A 21,762-nucleotide genomic window follows, 5' to 3' on the forward strand; every position below is an offset into this window, starting at 1 on the left:
AGGGTTTGAAGCTTTCTGGGTCAGCTTCAAGGGCAGCCCCACATAGAGCGAGTTACAATAATCAAGCCAGGAGGTGACCACCACATGGATCACTGTGGCTAGATCAGTGCTCACCCCTGCTGAGTGATTTGGGTTATGAAATGCGAGCTGTAGCTCCAAAGTTCAAAACTACCATATCTGACTTGGAGGGGGCAGGGAGATTATTGGAGTTTATAGACTTCCCGCGTCAAATGCAGGCTGTTGTGAAATGCCATTTGTTTCCTTCAGCTGACAAAAGCCCCCCAAATAATGGCAATAATATAATAAAATACCGAAGACTTGTTGGGTTCTTGTTTTCAGAACAAACAGGCACTGACAAATCCTTACCACATTACCATCCTTGATTGCTCTGATGGAACTCATTTTCATCTTCTGTTCCTCTAATTACATGAAAATTGCATACTTCTTATGCATGACACATTTCCCACAGCTTTGGGAAACAGTTGCAAAAAAAATTGGAGAAAAAATCCTCGTTGCTTTCGCTTGTTCGCCATGGCTGTATATCACCCACCCAGCGATCAATCTATGTTTATGGGATGCTTTTTGACACTATTGTAGCAAATGAGGAGACAAACTGTACAGAAAAAGTTTTGGTGTTTTGGGTGTTGTTTTTTTTTAAAAGAAAGTTCCCCTCCCCTTACGAGTGGAAATTTTGGAGGCTTTCCCTCTTCAATCTGTTATTCTTCCCCCCTCCCTTCCTCCCGTCATTTCAATTTTAGATGAGTGATGAAAAAAGAGGACTAAGTGGAAAAGACTAACTTCTACGATTCCCTCTCTCCGTGTTTTGCTTCAAAATTACTTTAATAGTCAGATGCAAAGTAAAAATTGCAGGCTTCCTGCGGCAGGTTACGAAACGACTCACAGAGAATGAATAAATTGCAAGCGGTGGGATAATTTATGTGCTCTACACAACTTGGGGGGCTCTCTTTTTTTTTTTGCTTTCACAGCTGAACAAGGTGCCAAGAGAGAGAAATAGGTAGACCCCACCCAAACTCTTCACTGTATTTACTAGAAAAAGGAAGTCCCATAGGTTTTAGTGGTTCTTACCGTACTTTCATATGCCGTTCTGGAGCCTAAGATAATGTTCATTAACCATGGTAAGTACAGAAGCATCTGAAGATAACCAAGGTGATACTCTTTCAGCAATATTGTAACTGTAACGGGATAGCAAAAGGAACTGTATTGGAGAGCTGATGTTCTGTAGTAGCTAAAAGTATGAGCTCTTGACACCCCTTGTTTTGCTTGAAGCAACTGGTCCAGCTTCTACTCTCCAGAGCAGCAGAAAACAAGCTTGCTCCATCTTCCATGTGACAGCCATGCGATATCTGAAGATGGCTATCATATCTCCTCTCAGTCTCCTCTTTTCCAGGCTAAACATACCAGGCTCCCTCAACCACTCCTCATAATACTTGGTTTCCACACCCTTGATCATCTTGGTTGCCCTCCTCTGCACACCTTCCCACTTGTCAATATCCTTAAATTATGGCACCCAGAATGGACCAAGGCAGAACAGAGTGGTACTATTACTTCCCTTGAACAGGACACTATACAGTGGTACCTCGACTTATGAATTACTCTACATACAAATTTTTCGACTTACGGATGAAAAAAGTGCCCGCACGCCTACAAATTTTTTGACATCCGAAGGACATCCGCTGGCGGTTTTAGATGGGGTTTACCCGACTTACGAATTTTAGATGCGGTTTACTCGACTTACGAATTTTTCCGAATTTTTCGTTTCCAATGCATTCCTATGGGGAAATCGCTTTTTTCGACTTACAAATTTTTCGACCTACAAATGTGCATTTGGAACGGATTAAATTCATCAGTCGAGGTACCACTGTACTTCTGTCGATGCAGTCAAGAATAGCATTGGGGGTTTGTTTGTTTGTTTGTGTGCTTTGCTGCTGCATCACTCTGTTGACTCATGCTAAGCTTGTGATCTACTAAGGCATCAAGATCATTTTCACCTGCAGGTGCCCCTTGTCTCTATTAGTGCCCTGGCAGAAGGCAGAGTCTTACTCATTATATGAACCCAGAGACCCAACATTTTAGCCACAGGAAAGTGGGAGAAGGTGTATGGTGAATCCTTTTCTCCATCACCGGCTGTATTTGCTCAAGGAGTGAATATACCCTGGGGTGAAATCCATAATACAACACACTCATCTACTACTTTAAAGCACTTATTTGCCAGTCCCACATCTTCCTCTTTCTTTGTTTGTGCTTCTCTGTTGTTGATTTTGCATTAGCAGTCTGTGCATATTCTCCACCAAAAGGCAGGGAAGATCTTACAAGGAGGTCTCCAGGGAGCCCTGTGCATTTTGAGAGGCTCCCTAGCCCTAGAGGGAGAATAAAAATACACATTAACCATCAGTAACCTTTGCTTTAACAGCTCCATCTTTATAGCGATATTTCACTGTGCTGTATAGAAAAACAGAAAGTTAGGTTGATAACAATGGAATCCTAGTTCCATTTTGCACACATGAATGCTCGTCGCTCATGGGAACCAGCAACAGGTAGCGACCCGTGTGTCTGAATTTCACCTTCACAGAACAATGACCACAAAAAAGAACATATTTATCCACCCACATCAACTCAGCACCTAGTACTTTTCAGTGGAGCATGTTCATAATAGGAAGAACATAAAGAAATCTTATAGCAAAGTGAATCCCTAGTCTATCTGGTCCAAGTGTTGCCTCCACTGATAAACCATGTCTCTCCAGGTTTTTGGACAAGCTTCTTGCTCACCTTCTCCCTGGAGATCTCGGGGGCTGACCATGGGATCACCTGAAAGCCCAGCATGTGCTCTCCCACTGAGTTATGGGCCTCTGTTTGAGTAATATTTTGCCTGTGCTAACCAATCGTAGCTGGGTTAAAGACTGGGGTTGGGAAGGGAGTGTTACAGAGTCTTCACTTTGCAACACAATAGTTCCAAGTGAGACAAATGCAACTATCCTATCAGAAAGACACCCAAAAACAACGTTCTAGAGATCCATATTAGGGAAATGCTTTTATTAGGACAAACAAAACAGAACAAAGCAATATGCAGTATGCAATCTTTTGAGTTCACTGTAACTCTTCTTCATTGGGATAGATCCAGGATGGGAAACCTGCGCCCTTTCACATGTTGCTAGACTACAGTTGCCATCATTCCTGACCATTTGCCATGATGAATGGGGCTGATGGGAGATGTAGTCAATCAACATCAGGAGGGCAATGGATTCCTTATCTCATGACTTCCCCCCAAAGGATTCTGGGAGCTGTAGTTTGTTATGGGAACAGAGTACTGTTAGGAGGTCCCCATTCCCCTCGCAGAGCTACAATTCTCAGAGTTCCCTGTGAAGAGTCATTGCATGTTAAACCACCCTTTGCTTCTTAAATGGTCAAACATGCCAATTCTAGTCAAAACAAAATATCTGAAGAAGTGTGCATGCACACGAAAGCTCATACCAAGAACAAACAGTTGGTCTCTAAGGAGCTACTGGAAGGAATTTTTTTTTTCCCTATGGCACACCAACATGGCTGTTGTTGTTGTTCAGTCGTTCAGTCGTGTCCGACTCTTCGTGACCCCATGGACCAGAGCACGCCAGGCACGCCTATCCTTCACTGCCTCTCGCAGTTTGGCCAAACTCATGTTAGTAGCTTCGAGAACACTGTCCAACCATCTCATCCTCTGTCGTCCCCTTCTCCTTGTGCCCTCCATCTTTCCCAACATCAGGGTCTTTTCCAGGGAGTCTTCTCTTCTCATGAGGTGGCCAAAGTACTGGAGCCTCAACTTCAGGATCTGTCCTTCTAGTGAGCACTCAGGGCTGATTTCTTTGAGAATGGATAGGTTTGATCTTCTTGCAGTCCATGGGACTCTCAAGAGTCTTCTCCAGCACCATAATTCAAAAGCATCAATTCTACGGCGATCAGCCTTCTTTATGGTCCAGCTCTCACTTCCGTACATCACTACTGGGAAAACCATAGCTTTAACTATACGGACCTTTGTCGGCAAGGTGATGTCTTTGCTTTTTAAGGTGCTGTCTAGGTTTGTCATTGCTTTTCTCCCAAGAAGCAGGCGTCTTCTAATTTCAGGACTGCTGTCACCATCTGCAGTGATCGTGGCTACCTGTGCACCATCTGCAGTGATCGTGGCTACCAACATGGCTACCTACCTGTGAATGCCAACTCTAGCTTACCTTTAGGTTGTCTCTTCTCTTTCCTCCTTGAGGGTTTAGATGAAACTGAACGTCTGATCATCCCCGAGATGCCCCCGCCCTCTCCACCCACCCCAATTGCAAAAGGAGTGGATCCCATCCATCTTTGTTTCAAGCAGTCTGAACTTTATTAAAACACATTCTCTTTTGGAATTGTTCTCAGTAAAACAAAATTACTGACATTTATCACTAATTAGCTAATAATATAATTATCCACATCGAGCAGGCACACACAAAAGGAGACCATGAGCCAGAAAATATCTAGGATAGAATTGCTGAATTTAGGAAAGTGGCAATGTTGGGGCGGTGGGGGTTGGGACACACACATTTAGGGCAGAAAAAGCAGTAATTATTATTATTTTCCCTCAAAAGGAAAGAATAAGAAGACGCTAACTATAACAACAAAACCCCAAATATAAAAAGTGAAATAATGCCTCCTTTTTTCTCTACAATATACATAATTACATAAATATTAACTAATTTAATACAGGAGTGGCAGATTTATTTATGTCTTATAGCAAGCAAACTCATAAAGCTAGAGGACTTTTCTATCTAGGATCCATTAATTCATCAGTGTATGCTTGGTTCAGCTCTGATTTACAGGCAACAGGAGATAACCATCTCCTTTTTCTTGAAGGGGACATGCATAATTTTAGATTTATTGCCATGCATCAGAGCCAATCTGAAGTGGGGAAGGGTAGGGGTGCTTAAGCTTTAGCTGTCAATTTGGTTATGCATCTTCATAGTAAAGCTGTGGGTGACACAGATGAGGGGAGCAATACCTTTGCAGCTTTTGCTGTCGGCCGTGCTAGGAAGGATGTCTGCCAGTTGTTTCGTATGGAGAAATGTCACCAGAAGGTGAAGATAAGGAGAGCCCTGCTGGATCAGGCCAAAGGCCCAACTAGCCCAGCATCCTCTTCTCAAAGTGGTCAACCAGATGGGCAACAGCAGTCTCCCCCACTTGTGGATCCCATCAACTGGTATTCAAAGGTGGTAGACTACAGTCATCGGGGCAAGTAGCTATTGATGGCCTTCTGCTCCATGAATTTGACTCACCTTCTTTTAAAGCCATCCAAGTTAGAACATAAGACTGGATCAGGCTAATGGCCCATATACTTCAGCATCCTTTTCCCAGAGTAGCCAACTAAATGCCCATGCGAAGCCTCCAAGCTGGACATGAGTCCATCAGTGGTCTCGAGCTTTGTGATTCCCAGCAACTGGGAGGCACACAGGGAAGGTGGAACATGGTCAAAATGCCTAGTAGTCATCAATATTTGTTTGTTTGTTTCATTTATTAAATTTCTCTACTGCCCTTCATCCGAGGACAGACCTTCCAAGTGTTCCTATTTTTCAGGGACCGTCTCAGATTTACAGATTTACAGAAGCTGTCCTGGTTTCTGATTTGATCCCAAAATGTCCTGCTTTTGGTAGGACACCCATATGTTCATTGGAAAAAATGTTGGAGGGTATAGAATTATGTGACCACTTAACCAAGGAGATAAGTAACTATACACCCTTTAGAAGACATCTGAAGGCAGCCCTGTCTAGGGAAGCTTTAAAAAAAAAAAGTTTAATGTTTAATTATATTTTCATGTATGTTGGGAGCTGCCCCTCTAATCCAGCATCCTGTTCTCACAGTGGCTGCCCAGCAGAAGAGCAATCTGCCCACCTGTACTTCTCCCAAAGAATCCTGGGAACTGTGCTTTAACCCCCTCAAATTGCTACGATTCCCAACACGCTTAAAAAACCTTCCTTCCCAGGATTCTTTTGGAGAACCTATCAGCTTTAAATGCAGAGTGTGGATGTGCTCTGCGTGTGTTCCAGGCATCCCAGGTAAGGTGGGAAATTGGGAAATGCAATAATAATAATAATAATAATAATAATAATAATAATAATAATAATAATAATAATTTATACCCCTCCCATCTGGCTGGGTTTCACCAGCCACTCTGGGCGGCTCCCAACAGAATATTAAAAACAATACAGCATCAAACATTTAAAAATTCCCAAAACAAGGCCGCCGTCAGTTGTCTTTTAAAAGTAAAATAGTTGCTTATTGCCTTGACATCTGCTGGGAGGATATTCCACAGGGCAGGCGCCACTGCCGAGAAGGCCCTCTGCTTGGTTCCCTGTAACCTCACTTCTCGCAGTGAGGGAACTGCCAGAAGGCCCTCAGCGCTGGACCTCAGTGTCTTGGCTGAACGATGGGGGTGGAGACGCTCCTTCAGGTATACAGGACCGAGGCCATTTAGGGCTTTAAAGGTCAGCACCAACACTTTGAATTGTGCTCGGAAATGTACTGGGAGCCAATGAAGGTCTTTCAGGACCGGTTTTATATGGTCTCGGTGGCCACTAGAGGTTTAGCTTGAGATGTAGTATGTTTGTTTTGACTCTAGTCCTCTCTGTTTCATGGAGGAATGCAGAAACATGACTTTGCAGAACACCCTCCACTTCTGACAAGAATTCTGTCTTTTCAGGTTTTTCCTTTCCTTCCGCCATGGGCTGACACCACCATCCTTGCTAGGAAAGCCATAAATAATGTCCTCCCCCTCCATCTCCCCAAGACAAGCTCAGATGAATATTTGATCATATGAACCATTAAGGAGGTGAAATTTCATTACATAGATAGAGATGTCCCAACGTTGATCATCAAGTCACAGCAGGTAGAAAATATCAGCCTGGGCCCATTCCCACCACCATAAAATTATGCATGTATTAATGTTGCTCTAGATTTCATTATGGAGGAAATGACACTTCAAAGGTCTCAGGCACAAGGGTGATTTGGGGAAAGGAGGGTAGATGCGGGTGGGAAGAAGGGAATGCTTGTATTGAAGAGAAGAAGAGATAATGGGAATAGCAAGCAAGGAATCTGACTGTGACTCTCGTAATCCCCCCTCATCCATGCATCCTTCTCCTCCAACCACTGCTGTAGTTAGTCTCTTCACTAAATCCAAAATTTCCCAATCCTTTGAAAATCTGAATAGGAGAGCTATTGAACGTTTTTGTTTAAGCAAGCCTATCCAGAAATGTTGAAAATAGACTTATGCCTTAAACATTTTAGTTTACGGTCAATTTTAATTATCTTTTGGATGTTTTCAAATACTTGTTTCTAACTTGTTGTTTTTTTTAAAAAAAAAGTTTCAGTGCAATCGAGTGGTATATAGATTTAGTTAAATAAATGAATAAATGAATGGCTTTGAACATAAGAGCCTGCTGGATTTTGCATTAATTGCTACAAGAGGTTTGAAAGCCATTTTTAAACATATATAATAATCTGGAGGTGTAGATGGAGATACCCACACAAAACTCAGTGGGTATCTGCCTCCCTTCAAAAAAAGAAAAGAAGAAAAAACCACAGAGAAACTTTGTGATGCTTTTCCTCTCTCATACACAAAAAATAGCCTGCTGGATCATAGAATGATATAATTGTGGAGTTGGAAGGATCTCTGAGGGTCATCTAGTCCAACCCCCTGCAACGCAGTTATCTCAAACAAAGCATCCATGGCAGATGGCCGTCCATCTTCTGCTTAAAAACCTCTGGTGAAGGTCCACCACCTTCCGAGGGAGTGTGTTCCACTAACAAACAGCTCTTCCTATCGGAAAGTTCTTCCTGGTGTTTACTCGAAATCTCCTTTCTTGGAAGCCAGTGGTTCAGGTCATACCCTCCAGATGAAGCCAATGTCTCATCTAGTCCAGCATCTTGTTCTCACAGTGGCCAACCAGTTGCCTGTTAGAAACCTGTAAGCAGGACCTGAGCACAAGAACACTTTCCTCCCCTGTGGAAGGAATTCCAGCAACTGGAATTCGGAGGCATTGTTGCCTCCAACTGTAGAGGCAGAACATTGGCCCCATGGCTAGTAACTTTTGATACCCCTTTCCTCTGTGAATTTGTCTAATCTATTTTGAAAGCCATCTAGGATGTTGGCCACCATTGCCTCCTGTGACACTGAGTTCCATAGATTAACTATGTGCCATGTGAAGAAGTGCTTTCTTTCATCTGTTCTGAATCTTCCAACATTCAAGTTTGTTGGATGTCCACAATTTCTAGTGTCAAGAGAGAAGGGAAACTTTTCTCTGCCTGCTTTCTCCTTGCTATGCATAATTTTGGAAACTTCTGCTTGCAATGCTTTGGGGACCTTTTCTCTAAACTAAGAATGAGATCCTAAAACGAGATCTCAAAAATAATCAAATAGAGAATTGTGATTTCCCCAACCCCCTTGAGCAGGTTCACTTTCCAGTCTGACCAACAGCAAGGGAAATTCTTGATATCAATTCAGGCCGGCCTTCCTATTTCCCAGGCTTGGTAAGAAGCAAAAAAATAACTATTTGTTTGATCAACAAAGTCATTTCTTGCAGCAAAACCAACCCAAATAAGAGGGATAATTTGGACAATTGTTTAGAGTGCTTTTCCAGGCTGAACATCTGACACCGTAGATGCCAAGCATCGCTGTGTGGCACCCTTTCATTGCCACTTCAGTAAGCAACAGCATGTGGCATAGAAATATTGGATAACATTTGCATTTCATCTATCGGGAATTTTTTTTTCTTTTTTTTACCGAGGTCCATTTTCAAACTTGGGCAGATGGAATGCTTCAGGGGAAATTCTTGAAAGAAGGCGCTTTAACAGCCTGTTAAGCCAACTCATTTCCATTGTTGTCAGTTAAAGCTGTGGTAGCTGAAGACTCATCTTGGAATCCTTAGAGCTAAAAGTAGAGTCTAATAAATGTTTTAGAAACCAATATGATCCTTCCCTAAAATCTCTTCACACATCCTCTTCACAGAGCAGGCTCCTTTGTTTTCTTTGGCCTTTACTTTCTGTTATGTACTGAGTTAAATAGGATCCAAAATGCAGCAGTTTGATTGGTCCTAGAACAATAGGATCCAGAACACAGCAGTCTGATTGGTCCGCTGGAGCCACCCAATCCAGCTCCAGGTGGAAGTGAATCTGCAACCTGATTGGCGTACAGGAGTATCCCAGAATTAGCCAATCACGTGGAGCCCATTGTGTAAATAATGTACATAAAGCAGATGTTTTGGGGGAACTGGCATTCCTTGCTACAATGAGCTGAATAAAGAGCATGAAATCCACACTTGACTCCGAGTATATTTCACTTTCTTTTGAAGGGTTAACAAAATACCCATAGGAAGTTGAATAGGAAGAAAGGAGGCACCAGGTTAATCAGAGAATTGTTGTTGTTGTTGTTGTTGTTACATCATCCCCGCAACAACCCGTGAGGTAAGTTAGGCTGAGAGGAAGTGCCCTTTCCAAAGCTTAGCTTCATGGCTATGGGGAGATTTGAACCCTGGCCTCCCAGGTACCAAGTGCAACTCTCTAGTCATTTCACCACACTGGCTCTCGATTTGCTTCTGCTTCCTTTCAGTTCATTAGCTCAGGTGTGCAGAATTGGGTAGATTTCAAAATGAGAACATAGTGACCTGGAAATGAAGTAAGCAAGACGGCAGTCATAAATATGGGAGCAGGGTTATAGGAAAAAAAGGGACATGAAACCTGACAACCCCCCCCCCCCCAGATCACACCCCTCTTCCCCATTCCAATGTCCTTGAAAGGCGATAATGTCTCTGGCTGGAGGTGAGAGTGCAGAAGCCTCTATCTTTTGACTGGCTGTAATACTGCTTACTGTACAAAGATTGTTCAGTCCACTTCTGCCTCTGTCCAAACCTATTTTACCCCTGGTTCCACCCACAACAGGCAATGTGTCCCTGGAAAGCTGCCCACAAATGAAGTCTTTGGGCAGGCAAAATATGTCTGTACTAGGTCTGAATGACTAAGAAAGACACCCCCAATTTACACCCTGTTCTTGCTCAGTATCCTCAGTAAAGCATTGTGTGTCAAGGTCCCCAATCCACCCCTCAAATGAAACACACTTCACACAGAAATTTAAGTTTAAGTTTTTTGGCATAATTTTGGCCACAACATTATTAAAATACAGAATGTGTGAGTGGTTGCTTAGGCGTTGGTTCAGACTATCTGTCCCACTGGGGACAGAACTGACATCCACCCACCTGTGGAAGTCAGTAAAAGGAAAACACTTTGGGGAGAGAATGGGAGCCGGGGGTCTGACCCTCGCATCTCCCCTAATGCTCACAGGGGCTCTTGCCGTGGGCCATGGCCCCCAACCGGGGGATACGGACCAAAGAATGGCGAGCCCCTGGATTCCTTTAATGGAATTCCCTGCGCAGCAGCAGCATTGGAGGGGCAGCCACAGTCAATCCTGACCCCACCACCAACCAAGAAGAAAAGAAGAAGAAGAGTTTGGATTTGATATCCCGCTTTTCACTACCCGAAAGAGTCTCAAAGCGGCTAACATTCTCCTTTCCCTTCCTCCCCCACAACAGACACTCTGTGAGGTAAGTGGGACTGAGAGACTAGCCCAAGTGTGACTAGCCCTAGGTCACCCAGCAGCTGCATGTGGAGGAGCAGAGACACAAACCCGATTCCCCAGATTACGAGTCTATCGCTCTTAACCACTATACACCACACTGGCTCTCCAATACATAATCAATGGCTAACCACCAACCTTACAAGTTGTGACGAATTGCTACGCAGTCAGCGAAAACCAAATAGCACCAGCCAATCAGCCAAATGGAAAAAATTCCTACCAGGCCCCTGCCCCAAAAGCAGATGACCCCATGACAGACATAGAAAGGTCATACGCAGAGGCCTAATAATAGGGAGGGAGGGCAGGTGATCCGATGCACGCAGCAAAGAGGAAGCTCTGGGCTGTCCATCTACAATTGCAACATAGAAATCTCCCCAATGACACCCAGAGCCCAATCACAGCAATGGCCATCTATACGATCCCGTCCAGCAACAGAGGGGTGAATTGCTGGCACCCACCGCAACACGTTCCCATCCATGAAGGAGAGCCCACTTTATCAGTTTCTTTTCCCTCTGGACTCCACCCACAATATTCATGTGATCCTGCTAGCAGTCCGCACCTTGCCTCCTCCTTGGTGGTGATGGGAAGTCAGGCAAACACCACCACCCCATTGCACCAACCCTACTGATTTTATTTTTATTTGGATGCAGAGTACAATGCTTTCATGCTGCCTTGTCCTGCTGCCCCCACTAACCCTCCAAACAAGATGGTCCATAGTGAATAAACCCTGTGCTGGCAACCAGATTCAGTTACATGATGACTTCATTCTGAGCAAATAAAGCCAGCTCTTGACCTCAATTTCAGTTAGCCTGGAAAGAGAATACTACCGTTGCTGATGCAATCATACTTTGCCCTGGCCCTGTGGTCTTGGAAAGGGGATTTGATCCCCCCTGCGGGCATTTTTGCTCTCATACAAAAATGGGTGGCGCTTGGCGCTGTGTGTCTGAAAATGGTGCCGGGAAACCCATGTTGTACTCAGGGCAAGTGTTCCTAGCACAGAAACCTAAGTGATCTCGGCACCATCTGGACGCTCGAAGGAAATAAAAAGGTCTGATCGTTCCGCCTTAATCAGTGCATCCACTAAAGCTCTGAGCATCCAGAAGTTCCGTTCTGGCTGTTGAAAGAGAATATAGATGCAGATTTATGAGAATCAAAGACTAGTTATGTATCTTCATTGCAATCAAGCAGGAGCTGTGGGGTAGAGTCATTATACCCAGAAAGGTGCCATTGTCAGATCCTTATTCCAGCAACGTGCCTCCGATTAAACAGACAGATAACTAGATCCTGCTGCTGCATTATCCCAAATCCAGCATGTATGACATTTGGGGAGCATCTCTTCAAAGCAGCAGGGCCCTGCACAGCTACCCTTTATGACATCAATGAATATTTGGGCGATGAAAACTCCCGTGTGTGCCAGCTTTTTTAAAAAAAAATGTACCCCCTGAGCGCCATCTCTGCTGTGACTTCTTATGGGGCCTGTTTGCTCTGTTTGTTAAGAGAACTGCAGAAACACTGCAGTCTATGTTCAGAAGAGGTGGTGGTGGGAGGGGGGGAGAAATTAGAAATCAGCATATTTTCTAAGGCTTGATTGGTTCCCCTCCTTTTCCTCCCTTGTTTAATCCCTTGAATTTCTTGCTCTGGTGTTGTGAATGGCTTCCAAGTCTCACTCAATCCATCAGGGATGGTACAGATGGACGCTTTGCTTGCCCAGCCTGACTCCAAGTACTTGAAGATCCATCAGAGAAAAATCTGTTGGCAACAGTTAATGGAGCCCATCCACAGCCAGCGGATTTCACATCTCCAGAGAGCAAAGCAGGATTGAAAAGGCCAGGGGAAGAAAATATATTTAAAAAATAAAAAATAAAAAAGTAATCCACCACTACATTTATTTATATCTTTCACCGCATCAGATTTTATTATTCTTATCCTTTTTGACTAAGGTGAAATTTACCAAATGTGTTTTGTTTTTTTCCCCCAGGGTTGATGGTCCAGGGACAGAGCAAGCACTGAGCAGGCAAGCGGGTCGGTATGGACAATTGACGAGCAGCTTGATCGTCACTCAAGCGACGAATTACGCAAATTTAGCGAGGTTTGCAAATCCCCCTCCACACCTAACATGTATTCCCCCCTCCCTTTCTTTCTGAAGCAAAGCTTTCTTACGAACCGATGTTGAAAGCCAGCCCAACAAATTGCAAAAAAAAAAAAAAAAAAAAAAAAATGTTGAAAAATTTGGCTTGGTGAACTAATGCAATAGGGCAGCAGCTAGGCATTCTTGCTTGGGCACCCTTTCGGGAGAAGTCGCTTGGGTGCCATTGGTGTCACCGTGGGTTGTTTTGTAATGACCGTTCCCCACATCAAATGAGGTGCGCATTTTGCGTGGTCACGTGTAGCCTCCTGGGTCAGCTCCTGGCAGTTGGGTCTGGCACCACATTCATGGGCTGGATACCTGTGGTCTCCACCTACTTCAGCAGCCGCCTAATACCGCATGGGGAGGTGTTGCCAGTGGGGGGGGGGGTTGGCCAGGTAGAAGGAGGGAATACACAGTGCACACAATAGAAGTTGAGTCATACCTGGCTTCAGAGCTTCCCCACCCTCAACTCCCTCAATTAAAGTTTATTTTGCAGGTTAACCTTTTCTTTTCCACAGCCACACAGGCACGCAGGTGCTGCTATGTCAAGGTCGCTGTTGAAGGGCCGGAAAGGACTTTCCCTGCATTGGCAGGTTTCGCCTTTCCCATAGCAATTCGTCACAAGTTTGGTGGTTGCAGGCCTTGGGCGGAATCCTTTAGTCATCTACCTAGAATCATAGAATCTTAGAGTTGGAAGAGACCCCAAGGACCATCCAGTCCAACCCCCTGCTAAGCAGGAAACACCATCAAAGCATTCCTGACAGATGGCTGTCAAACCTCTGCTTAAAGACCTCCAAAGAAGGAGACTCCACCACACTCCTTGGCAGCAAATTCGACTGTCGAAAAGCTCTTGATCTACGATTCCCATTGTTCCGTCCCAGCTCCTGCCCACCTAGCAGTTTGAAAGCACGTCAAAGTGCAAGTAGATAAATAGGTGCCGCTCTGGCGGGAAGGTAAATGGCATTTCCGTGTGCTGCTCTGGTTTGCCAGAAGCAGCTTAGTCATGCTGGCCACATGACCCAGAAGCTGTACACCGGCTCCCTCGGCCAGTAAAGCGAGATGAGTGCCACAACCCCAGAGTTGTCTGCGACTGGACCTAATGGTCAGGGGTCCCTTTACCTTTTCATTCAAACCATATATTTAAAAACATAATAAGAAGCATGTTGGTTCAGGCCAATGGCCCATTTAGTTCAATATCGTGTTCTCCCAGCGGCCAACCTGAAGTCTTGAGAAATGTAGAAGCAGGAGCAGAAGAGCGCTCTCCCTTCCTGAGGTTTCCAGCAACTGGTATTTAGAGCTGTCTGATACTGCTTTAAACAGCCATGGCTTCCTGCAAAGAATTCTGGGAGCTGTAGTTTGCTAAGGGTGCTGAGCATTCTAAGGATGCCTCTGTCCCCTTTCACAGGGCTTCAGCTCCCTGAGTGATTTAACAGTCAAAGTTCCCCCCCCCCCCAGGGAACTCTGGCCATTGACCACGTTCGCTGGGGCTGATGGAAGTTGGAGTCCAAAACAACTGGCAGGGACCATGTTGGTTACTCCTGAATTAGATTGTGATAAATAAGCCTAATGCAAATGTTCACAGACACATAGAGCACAATTATGAGTGATCAACAGCCGTCACACCCGATTGCCTCCTGTCAGGAGATGAGCATGTAATGTTTTCCCCTGAGGGAAAGAAAACAAAGCAAAACAAGGTGGGAGAACAACATTAATCTGAAAATCAAGCTACCCCACCCCACCCCCCGCATTAAGGAACCTAAAAGTGTGCTTTTGTATGGCCCAATGTTTAATTTGCTGTACCAAGTGAGATGGAAACTGGATAGCGCAAGGATGCTTGGAAATAAGGAATTTGGAATGGATTTTCAAGCTGGTAGATGAAGTCATTTGCATTGTTTAGGGCTGAGTTGTGTTGTTGTTGTTGTTGTTGTTTTAGATCGGCAAATGCATTTCTCCAAACACACACTTGTTGTGATGGACATGGCCAGAAAGGTGTCGAAGAAGGAACACTTTTAGGGAGATATGTGCTGTGCTAGTTGCATCCCCATTGAAGGATAGCTCTGAAACAGCCCTTGAAAACTTGGAACATTTACTTAGGAGATCGCCTAACCCTTATTTGATTGGCAGCATTGACACTGTTACTCCTGTCACACAAAACCCATTCAGCATTTGTAAGAACCTGATATTTTAATGTGCCAGTAGCTACACTTTGGAACTCCCTGACAATTGATTTTAGTCAAGAACCTTTATTATACTGTTTTTGGTGCCCGCTAAAAACATTTTTATTTAGACAAGCCCTCCCAGATGTTTATAAAGCTGATGCAAGTTTGAGTTTGTTCTTAGCCTATTGTCATTTCAACTTTTTGAATGGCTTTAATCTTCTTGCTAAATCGTGTTTTCCTCAGGGAGAGCACGTGTTGCGGTGGGGGCTGGAAAGCCACCTCCCTTGCAGCTGGGCGGGTTAGTTGGCTGGCCACAGCTTCAATAGGTCTTTGCTATGTTGCTGGGGAGAATTAAATGTTGCCATTCATGATGGACAGTCCAGCATCCTTTATATATTCTGGCACACAGGGTGATCTTCCTCTTGGCTGTGTGCTTCGGATCACCCACCCTTCCCTCCCTTTGTTTTCTTAGGCCTCTGCATTTGACCTTGTGACTGCCTGTCATGGGGTCGTCTGCTTTTGGGGCAGGGGCCCAGTAGGAATTTTTCCATTTGGCTGATTGGCTGTGGCCATCTGGTTTTCGCCTACTGCAGTAGCAACTAGTCACAACTTGTAAGGTTGGCGGTTAGGCATTGGTTCATTGTGACTGTGATTGATGGTGCGTAGGGAATTCCGTTAAAGGGCTCGACATTGCTTTGTCCGAACCCCAGCCGGGGGACAGGGCCACGCAGGAGCCCCTGTGAACCTCCGGGGAGGGGGAGGGCTCTGCCCCCAGCCTCCATATCTCTCCCTGGATGGGATCTCCCGCCGCTGACCAGTGGTCAGCTCTGTCCCGTCGGACAGCTAGTCAGAACCAATGCCTGCGCAACCACTCACATAATTTGTATTTTAATAAAGTTGTGGCCTAAATTATTGCCAAAAACCCAAACAAAGATTATGTCTGAAGTGTGAATTTATTGGGGGGTGGCTTGGGGACCTCGACACGCAACTTTTCTCATTGGAAGTCTTACTGCTTTTTCCTTTCTGCAAACCAGTTTGAGGTGGTGCATAAGTTTTATAAAATAAATGGAAAAGGGTATTCCAAAGTGGGTCTGAGCCTACCAGGATCAGCTGACCTCACAGAACTCAGAGTTCTAAATTGTAGTTACAGGTGGTTAGCCGTGTTGGTCTGCCATAGTCAAAACAAAATAAAAAATTCTTTCCAGTAGCACCTTAGAGACCAACTAAGTTTGTTCTTGGTATGAGCTTTTGTGTGCATGCACACTTCTTCAGATACATTCTAAATTGTAGTAGGGGATGGAGAGCTGAAGTCTGAAGAATGATTAATTTACCAATACACCCTAATAACAAATTAGCAACACACCTCCAGGGTGGGCACATTTGCAGTGGTAGTGCAGACAGCCCAGATCCTCTGTGGGCTACAATATCCCTCAGAGGAAGGGACCTTCTTCAAAACAGAACAGTATGGTCCTAGTCCCGTCCACTAACCACTATACCACCTTGTTGCTAGAAGCTAGAATGTGTGCAGAGGAGGGCAAACAAGATGATCCAGGGTCTGGAAATCAAGCCTTATGAGTCATGGTAGAGGGACTTGGGTTTCTTTAGCCTGCAGACCGAGAGGTGATATGATAGCCACCTCCAAATATCTGAAGGAAGGTGGAGCAAGCTTGTTTTCTGCTTCTCCAGAGGGGAGGACTCAAACCAAAGGGTTCCAATTACAAGAACGGAGATTCTGACTAAATATTAGAAATAATTTTCTTATTGTAAGAACTGCCTCAGAAGGTGGAGGGTTGGTCTTCATTGGAAGTATTTTAACAGAGGTTGGATGGCCATCTGCCAGGGATTCTTTAGCTGTGATTTGTGCATTAGTAGGGGGACTAGATAACACTTGGGGTTCATTCCAACTCTACATTTCTATGATTTTATGACTATGGATGAGGCAGGCCTGGGAAGTGCCTGATCTGTTGCCACTGAGTAGCGGGAGCGAATGTCATTTTAAGTTTTACAGTTTTCATAAAATGCTGGTTGAGGTTTTACAGTTTACTGCGTTTACAGTATGAGACTGAAACTTTAAGCTGGGCTACCTTCAGCAAAGTGACGCAGGTGGCGCTGTGGTCTAAACCACTGTGCCACTTGAACTTGCCGATTGGAAGGTCGGCAGTTCGAATCCCCACGACGGGGTGAGCTCCCGTTGCTCGGTCCCAGCTCCTGCCAACCTAGCAGTTCGAAAGCACATCAAAGTGCAAGTAGATAAATAGGTACCACTCCAGCAGGAAGGTAAACGGTGTTTCCATGTGCTGCTCTGGCTTCGCCACAAGTGGCTTAGTCATGCTGGCCACATGACCCAGAAAAACTGTCTGTGGAAGCGGACAAATGCCGGCTCCCTTGGCCTGTAAAGCAAGATGAGTGCCACAACCCCAGAGTCATTTGCGACTGGACTTAACTGTCAGGGGTCCATTTACCTTTACCTTTTAGCTTCTGCAATGCCTTGCTCTGAGGAAGGGCTCTTTCCTAGATCAAGGCATGGATGACGTTCCAGAGAGCACTTAGGAATGCCAGCCCCACTTTGCCGCTGCAGCAGTTTCACACCCAAATAGATGTAGGGCATATCAGCAAGAAGCTAGTGATGGAAAGCGGGTTCTCCTTCATGGAGAGCACGTGCTGCGGTGGGGGCCAGCAAGTCACCCCTCTGTTGCTGGGCGGGATTGTATAGACGACCACTGCTTTGATTGGAATCTGGGTGTCGTTGGGGAGATTTCTATGTTGCAATTGTTGATGGACAGCCCAGCGACTATATATTGCTTGGCTCGCAGCGTGATATACCTCTTTGCTGCGTGCATCGGATCACCCGCCCCCTTCCCTATAATTAGGCCTCTGTGTATGACCTTGCTATGCCTGTCATGGGGTTGTCTGCTTTGGGGGCAGGGGCTTGGTAGGGATTTTTCCATTTGGCTGATTGGCTGGTGCCATTGGGTTTTCGCCTACTGCGTAGCAATTCATCACAACTTGTAAGGTTGGTGGTCAGGCATTGGTTATTAATTGGTTGGTGGAGGGGCAGGGTTGGCTGTGGCTGCCCCTCCAATGCTGCTGCTGCACGGGGAATTCTGTTAAAGGAATCCAGGGGCTCGCCAAGCTTTTGTCCGTATCCCCTGGTCAGGGGCCAAGGCCCACGCAAGAGCAGAGCCCCTGGGAGAATTAGTGGAGAGGCGGGGGTCAGACCCCCAACTCCCATTCTCTCCCCAAAGTGTTTTCCCTTTACTGACTTCCACAGGTGGGTGGATGTTGGTTCTGTCCCCAGTGGGACAGATAGTCTGAACCAATGCCTAAGCAACCACTCACATATTTTGTATTTTAATAAAGTTGTGGCCAAAATTATGCCAAAAAACCTTAAACTTAAATTTCTGTGTGAAGTGTGTTTCATTTGAGGGGTGGGTTGGGGACCTTGACATGCAAAGCAAATGGTAGAAACTGGCAGCCTGGTGGGTGAGAAGAAGAAGAAGAAGAAAAAGAAGAAGAAGAAGAAGAAGAAGAAGAAGAAGAAGAAGAAGAAGAAGAAGAAGAAGAAGAAGAGGAGTTTGGATTTGATATCCCGCTTTTCACAACCCGAAGGAGTCTCAAAGCGGCTCACATTCTCCTTTCCCTCCCCCCCCCCCACAACAAACACTCTGTGAGGTGAGTGGGGCTGAGAGACTTCAGAGAAGTGTGACTAGCCCAAGGTCACCCAGCAGCTGCATGTGGAGGAGCGGGGAAGCGAACCCGGTTCACCAGATTATGAGTCCACTGCTCTTAACCACTACACACCACTGGCTCTCCAGTGAGGCAGACAAAGACTTACTGGAAGGCACTGATCTGCTGCTTCTCCTATTTGGCTGCCTGAGGCAAGTCTTGTCTAAGGACAGAGCCAGCCCTGAGTGTCTTTGGGGACTCAAGGCTAAAATAGTGTTTTACCACGAACAATTCCCCGAATGTGAGGGATTTCCCTGGTATTCAGGGGCTCTAAATTGCAAAATGAGGGCCTTGAATGGGGACCATGAGCTAACTTTCAGATTCTGTGTGGTTCCGCAACTCATTGCTTTCCCTTTTAAGACTCTGTTTTTTTCTGCAGTGAAATGCCATTAAAAAAGAAAAAGAAGGAAACATCCTTGCTTAAATAAAAACTCCAAGCTCTTTTGCAGACTTAGAGGCTGAAATTGGTCCTGAAGTTCATAGTACAGAGCACCTGGGGACCACTCTGCAAGAAAACAGAAGGTGATATTTATGTATTTATTTGATTAACATTATGTATTATTTTAATTATTTTGTTTTCTTTATTCCGTGATCTATTGTCTTTCTCTTTTCATTTCTCCCTTCGGAGACATGTTTCTTGCAACCATTAGGAAGCACAACAGCTTAGAAATCTATTTTCCTCTTGGTTTAATCCCACCCTAATCCTTTTGAGCTACAAAGCTAGTAAAACGCCTGTTCCCCCTGCTTCCCCCTCTCTCTTCCGACTGTATATATTTACAGCTTCTGTTCTAAATAACTCCAGCGCTTTAGGATTTGCAATCACCATAAGTCCTAGTGCAGGGAAGAGGTTGGGGGTAGGAAAAAAGAGAAAGGAATGGGAAAAGTGGGGTTTTGAAATCACAGGGAGAGGGAGAGAGAACCAATAAAATAAAATAAAATAAATCAAAGTTTCCAAACCCACAGGGAACAATTCCATTGAACCTGGTGCTCAAATGCCAGATCCATAGAAGAGCAATCAGCGCTTTCATCCCCTGACCATTTGGCTCCGTCGCCTTCGATGCTTGACTTACTTGCACCTGCCGTTCTCGGAATGTGGCATGTTGTGTCAGAAATTGCATCGGAAATGTTATTAAATTTGCCCTCCCGCTCACGCGCGGCCTCCGAATGGACTCGGAAAGGCTCAGGCTCACCATCAAAGCAAATTGCTTTTTGCAGATTGGTAATTGGCATTAGGACGTTTCCTAACTCTCCCGATATTGTTACAGAATATAATCAGAGGGCGGCAGCGACTTGTCCGGGGCTGATTTATTAGGTAATGTCACTAGAGGAGAGGCTACCAACATTTCCCCTGGCTGCCTCTTTCCCCCCTGTGATTCGGGTCTTATGCCTGGATCTGAATGAGCACCAAAAAGAAATAAGACACGTAGCTGGCTGTCAGATCGTCACCCCACCTGAGTCCTGTGCTGTCGCGCTTTGACTGGTAGCACCTGTCCCGGGTTTGAAGCAGGGAAGACCATGTGGCTTTCAAAACCTGCATTTGGCCAGCAAACCAGAGCTGTCAAACTTCCTTTTTTTTTGCATTGGGAAATGGCCATAGCTGTCAACTCCCCACCCCCACCCCTTTTTTGCAATGGGAAACGGCGCTGGAATAAGGGAATTTCTCACAAAAAAAGGGAAAGTTGACAGCTATGCCAGCAAACTATCTCTCTTCTTTAGCTTTGTTCCCTGTGTTGCAGGGGGTTGGAATAAACAACCCTTTGGGTCATATAAAAACTCTTCAGTTCTATGATTCCATGATTCTCTCCCTCAAAACAACAATAGAAAGATGTTTTAATTCATTGTCCTTAAGCAAATTATAAGGGTCTGGTGACTTCTATTTCAGTGTATCTGAAGAAGTGTGCATGCACACGAAAGCTCATTGATTTGTGAGGTGCAGTCAAATTTAGCATTCTGTGTTTGCTCTGCAGTTGGTAAAACATATCTATATCTATCTATATCTATATTGATATCGATATCTTTATCTATATCTATCTACACTGGTACCTCTGGTTACGAACTTAATTCGTTCCGGAGGTCCGTTCTTAAGCTGAAACCATTCTTACCCTGAGCCGCGATTTCGCTTGTGGGGCCTTCCGCTGCCCGCACAACTCCGCCACACGATTTCCGTTCGCATTCTGGGGCAGCTACTTCTGGGTTAGCGGAGCTCGTAACCCGAAGCATTCAAAACCAGATGCGTTCGTAACCAGAGGTACCACTGTGTATCCATATTTATCTGCCCACTTTGCTCAGCAGAACAGGCGCTGTTATAGATGCTGCGTCATACCTGTTCCTTATTTTCAGTCACTCAATCTCTTAGTGTGGCTGCACCTTCGTGTGCACGCACACCATTTGAATGGTAACAGCCATCAGTTTTTTTGGGGGGGCTGGCCCCCTCAAATACTTTATGGAGGTGTGAAGACCCCTCAGCCCCTAAGAGTTGGCTCCTATGTTCCCATTCACACCCGTCCCTGCGACAACAGATTCTCACTTTGTGTCTTTGGAGCTGCTTCACTCTCCATCTACCCAACCTCTCCATGCCTCCTCATTCTATATTCCCACACTGAAAATCAAAACGGGAAGCCATTCAAAATAGTTTAACTTGTTTCCTTTGTAAACACCCTGACCACTTTTTCCCCCCCTGTTCAGAAACCCTGGAAGCTTCTTTCTTCTCGCCTTAATAGTAACTTGTATATTATCCTACACACTTTTTATTTATTTTTTTCAAAAAAGATAAATCCTCTCCCTGCCTCAAGTCTTTATTTCTCCCCCCCCCCCCCTTTCACCGTTCTTTTTCTTACCCTTTTTTATTTGCCGTTAGGGAGACTCAGATAGGCTCAGTATTCTTAATCCTCTTTATAAATTTAAAAAACCCAATTAAGTCTGCATAAAGTCGCATTTTTTGATGAAAATGCACCAGGCTTTCTGAAAGGCAATAATACTCTGAGCTTCTACAGGAACTTTTCTTTTCCACTTCCCCCCCAAAAAATTCAAATAGCCATAGAAACAATTAATTGATCTCACTGCATAGCTGTTGTCCATGTAAGTATATATTTGAATAGCTACTGCATACA

Source organism: Lacerta agilis, chromosome 11, assembly GCF_009819535.1.
Source record: "Lacerta agilis isolate rLacAgi1 chromosome 11, rLacAgi1.pri, whole genome shotgun sequence".
NCBI lineage: Eukaryota > Metazoa > Chordata > Lepidosauria > Squamata > Lacertidae > Lacerta > Lacerta agilis.